This window comes from Pecten maximus, chromosome 4, assembly GCF_902652985.1.
Source record: "Pecten maximus chromosome 4, xPecMax1.1, whole genome shotgun sequence".
NCBI lineage: Eukaryota > Metazoa > Mollusca > Bivalvia > Pectinida > Pectinidae > Pecten > Pecten maximus.
Window position 1 is genome coordinate 46,623,921 of NC_047018.1, and position 5,660 is coordinate 46,629,580.

The 5,660-nt window shown below is 28.9% G+C and overlaps 1 long non-coding RNA gene across 1 annotated transcript; it reads left to right on the forward strand.

Moving 5' to 3' along the window:
• Positions 1–434: 434 nt before the first annotated feature.
• On the forward strand, positions 435–5,561 carry LOC117324818. The gene is made up of 3 exons (XR_004532070.1): positions 435–764; positions 2,016–2,018; positions 5,265–5,561. It is a non-coding gene; the product is annotated as an uncharacterized LOC117324818 (long non-coding RNA).
• Positions 5,562–5,660: the final 99 nt, after the last annotated feature.

Below are 5,660 nucleotides of genomic sequence, written 5' to 3' on the forward strand. Positions count from 1 at the left end.
AAGAAAGTAAACGCTTTCAACCGTATATATTTAATCACCAGTGACATATTGTTTGAAAATATATCCTGAATCATGTTTTGATATTCAACGTGACAAGAGAAAGTAAATTATAGTTTTGTCTTTTACGAAAGTGAACCTTTTCATATTTCTTAATATCATTTTTATAAAAGGGAGATCCAGTTCAATTCATGAAATATCATCGATAGTTAAAGCTTCATATTGAAATGATTGCTTTTCAATCCATACTTTGAAATACATTTTCGATCAACATGTTTGATTGTGATTTGATAGTAAACGCTTTCAACCGTTTATATTGAAACACCAGTGATACATGGTTTGAAAACAAAATATTTAAACATGCTTTTTTATCAAACATGACAACAGGAAGTAAGTTATAGTTTTGTCTTTTACGAAACTGGACCTTTTCATATTTCTTAATATCATTTTTATAAAAGGGAGATCCAGTTCAATTCATGAAATATCATCGATAGTTAAAGCTTCGATATTGACATATATTATAGTAAAAGATCCATGTTGAAATATAGCATGCGAGGTAGTTAATTTTGAAAATGAAAAATCAATAGAAATGCAGGTTTAACTGCAATTTGGGGATTAATGCTTTATTATAGATATAAAATGAACATTAAAATGATACTCATTCCATACAAATGATCCGATTATAATCAAATCTTTTGATATTTCATTGATCAGTTATGTAATATTTTTTTCATCCCTCTGGCTACTGGTGAACCCGATTACAGAACGTAAGTAATACTTTTGTTCCTATGTCTGATAATACGCATATTGCTACATATTGATTCAATAAAAGAGTAATTAATTACAATTATTAAAAGGATTTCAACATTTAAAGCTTTGATATTAGCATTTATTATTACATCAAAACTTGACATGATGAGAGTGAAACTTGCACCTTAATCTAATGTTTATTAATTCAGCTTTACCTGATCAAACTCCCAGACATATCAAATCCGAGAGAACATATACATCTGTCTAAGGATTCTGTATATGTTCTGAATGTCAGGCAAAATGCCATAATTGCAATTCTTTGGAAAATGAATTAATTCATAACTACGTCATTTTAGGAACCATATCATATATTTGAACAATCTTTATCAAATAACAATTATTGATATAATATTCAATATCTCATATGTGTCTGGCTTCTTTTAAGCGACCTTTTTATATGTATTATAGACCTCAGTATCTCATATTCATACCAAGAAACATGTGGTTGATAAGTTGTCCGATGAATATTTTCTAGATTAATTAATATGTCATAGATATATATTATAATCTTAAATATGGTTATAGTGAATCTGTAACATAATTCTGTTGTTGATATCATGAGTATTTTTCCTATAAAATGCCAAGACCGATGAAATCCTCTTAACATACACAACTGTCTGATTATTCGTTTGTGTATCTTTAATTGTTACACACAAATGACATGATATAATTTCTTTTGAAATTAAGAATGTCGATATAACCTAAGTATGTTGTCTTCTCACCAACCATATCAACTGTTTAAATGCTACTATTTTCATACACATTTTCAAAACGTATTACATATTGAAATGATTGATTTTCATCCCATGCTTTGAAATACATTTTCGATCAAGATATTTGATTGTGATTTGATAGTAAACGCTTTCAACCGTTTATATTTAAACATCAGTGTTTCTGCTATATATTTTGAGGGGACATGGAACCATTGAATGACTACTGAAATGCAGAGATATACTCTTTTTAACTAATCAGCAGACGATTCTCGCATAATTTTATGTCATCTTGCGATTCAAAACAACTATCTAAATGTTTCATATTTTGATGCAGTAATTATCCATTCAATACAAAGCATCAGTCATGCTTCTGGTATATCAATTACATATTTTTGGAAGCGGACAAATGATCAAATAAACATACTAGTTTGATGCAAACAACAAATCACACAAAATAGCGTGTATCATTGTTATTTAAAAGTAGGAGTTACTCAGAACGTTTCAATCAAAATACTTGTGATAGATCATTTGCAAAATAATATCATTTTTTTTTTCTATTTTTCATACACGCCTGGCTCTTACCAATCCTGTCAACAGAACGTAAGTAATTCATTTTTGCTATATCGCAATACCATTTGTTTATCCTGGCTTTAAACATATTAGGTATATATCGCCATACATGATTGCTATTTAACAATTGAAAACTTTGGAAAAAATAACTTTGACCCGAACATTATTCAATGGATAGAATTGTTTCAGAATAATATAATAAAAGCTGTTATCATAGGGTGATATCTTTCATATAAAAAAAATATATAAAAAGGGGCGACCCGATATCCTTATACATTTTCATATAAAGTATCGAAACTCTATCAATAATTTTACGAAACAATAGAAATGTTAATGGTATGATTATTAAAGAAGAAATCCTCTTATCACAATTTGCTGATGACACATCTACTTTTAGATGACTCAAGGAAACCTTTAGATCAAACATTATAATCTCTAAACTTTTTTCCTGGTATTTCTGAACTAAAAATGAACTTCTCTAAGACCTAGGTAGTATGGATTGGCAGTAAAAGATATAGTAAAAACAAGTTTGTTTCAAATTTTGACTTAAATGAGAATGTAAAAGCTTCATCATATTTAGCATAGAATATGCTATTGACTTACACAAAGATACTTAACTTCATGTTGACAAAAAACTTACATAGACTTAAGTCTTTAATATCAATTAGTAACAACAAGTGCTAACACTAATAGGTTAAAATAGTTATCAAAATTTTACTAATATTTCAATTTGATATTCTATTCATTTCACTTTCAAATCCTAAGGAAATATAAAAGGATATAAGAATATCAGCAATCTGTTTTATTTTTTTCTGTGGAATGGAGGACCTATAATATGAAGAAGGGGGCTCAAGATGCTTTAACTAAATTCGTTCATAACCGCTCTTAAAACAACTGGGAAACAGTCGTATATATAAAAAGTATGGAATGGTAATATTGTTCTAAAATCATTTTTGATAAACAAAATTTAGCAAATACCAGAATTGAATATATTAAAAGACGAAATAAAACATAATGATACAAAAATGGAAAGATGTCTTCTGAGATGCCTGTCGCAAGAGTCTTAATGCAAACAATCCAAATCAAACATTCTTGAAAATCAAATATGTTTAAATAACAGTGCAATCAAAATAGATCAAAAACGTCATTTTCAATATTGCATGGTTCAAAAAAGGTATGTAGCAGACTACAGTAGGACAACCAAGGGTGATTTTCGGGTTAAGGAAGTAACTCCTGTAGTATGATATGCATAAAAAAGTAAAGAAAAATAAATGTATACAATAATTGTTTTATTCATTATGAAGTAGTATATACAGGCTTCACATTTGTTTTTTTTTTATAAAAATGGACACAAAATTATAAATTTCCGTATTTTCCGTCAGTATGTTTACACCGAAATTTTAGTTTTGCACACAGCAGAAAATAGTATCTAGCAGACGAAGTAAGATAGCAAAAAAAACTTAATAATAAACAGATGTTGAAATAAAATTAATTCTGTCTTTGGGATAGAAATATTTGATTTCAAATAGCTTTCGGGACAAAAATTCTGCAGGGAATGGTGTCATTGTGGGTAAAAAATCTTGATTTATTTTTTAATATTTAAGGTTTTTGACGTGGATGCCATTGTTTTCAAAGGTATAAAAGCAAGAAAAAAAGTTTACTTATCCTTAACAGTTGTATTAAAATTCAAATGTGGCATATATTACAAATATATATAATTAAGTATAGGTAATAGGTAGGGTAAACTGGTTATGTTTACATATCTTTAAACATGTGCCTATTTTTATCAGAATTGGGCATTTTTAGTGTACACTGCTACCTATACACTTTATTTATAACATCCTAAAAACAGATTAATCCTTATATAGTTTTGATGAATTTTTTTAATATTCGTATTCATTTATATCAGAGTATAAAAACCGTCATTAATCTATTCATAAAAAATATCGATCAAACTTTGAGGTCAGAATAAAATAGACCTCCCAATATACTCATCAATGTCAAATTATTGTTAGATGCTCATGAAATGTATACCATTTGGATAAAGAAACAAGTTAAACCCATTACTAAGAATAGATGGCATCAAAACAATCAATATTAGTGTATATAAATGGAAGAAAATTGAAACAAATATCCTTTCAATACCTGTACTAGTTCCAAACTTAATTGCCTGCAATTTAGAGTAAACCAAAGAATTCTAACTACAAAAAATGTATTCAAAATAAAAAAAGATATACAGTAACATCTGTAAATTCTGTTATTCTCATCCTGAAACAATAACACATATACCACGGGGTTATAAACATGTATCACTTGTGCATTTTAGGATCCATATCATCACTTAAAACTTAGATTCAATAAACAGTAATTTACTTTTGGCAAGCAAATTACTAAATTTACATAGTTCAAACTAAATAACCTGATATTACTCATTCCAAGCAATATATTTACAAATCTAAATGACTTGGATTACAACTTCATTTCAACAGTCTAAAAAATCAATTTGAATTAAAAACTCACAAAATGTTAATATCTTAAAATAACAATAAAAATAATAATATTGACACTCAAATACAGCAGTGTCTACAAATCTAAAAGGAGAATTATAAAAATGGTCAGCGTCTCTGATCTAGATTAGTTTTGCCCTTTCGGTTTTTTTTTTGTTTTTTGTTTTTTTTTGTTTTGTTTTTATCATACACAAATTTAAATGTTTGTCCTTATTCATGCCATTTTCTATAACAGAATTTGAAATTGAATACAAAATAAATAAAATAAAAATACATATATATTTGTGGAATAGATAACATCTAAATTTCGTGTGACCAGCTTGAGAGCTATGTCGAACTACCGTAATGATTCTGAAAAATTCAATTATAATCTTTTGTATTATTATCTAAAAGTTATACGATCGGAAATATCAATAAGGTATGTATATGGCGATGTATGCTGATTGATTATTTTGATACAGTGATACATCATACAACTTACCACATGTATCTGGTGTTATAATTTAGTACCTTAAAACGCAGTACATCTCGTCGAGTGTAAACGCAGGAAACGCATTCTGCTTAATAAATACAATAATGTACGCTTCCTGATTGTTAAGGTCGTAATTGCAATCTGGTTATAAATACCAAATATTACTGAACTTTCATTGTATATTTAAAAACACAGGGAACTACAACAGATATTTGGCACTGTTTAAGGGGCAAACAGAAAAATATCGACACATACGCGTAGTTTTTACCGGCAAGGAGGGAGCCGGGAAGACTACGCTATGTCTCCGTCTTAGGAATAAAAATGTCAACCTCCAACTTCGCCAACCAACAGAAGGGGCTGTTTTACACCCCGTATGGTTCTCCATCAATTGGAAATCCAAGACGTGGAAACACACTGATGGGCAATCCCTTGATGAAGTGGTTAAAGCACGCATGGGTGTATTGATGGAGATAATGAAATCGTCAGGTAAAGCAATGGGTAAGTTGTACATTTTATTCGATGCAACACTGTAAGTATGCATGTAGTTAGGTTTGACATGTAGCCTAACAACTTGCAATAGCATCAAATGAA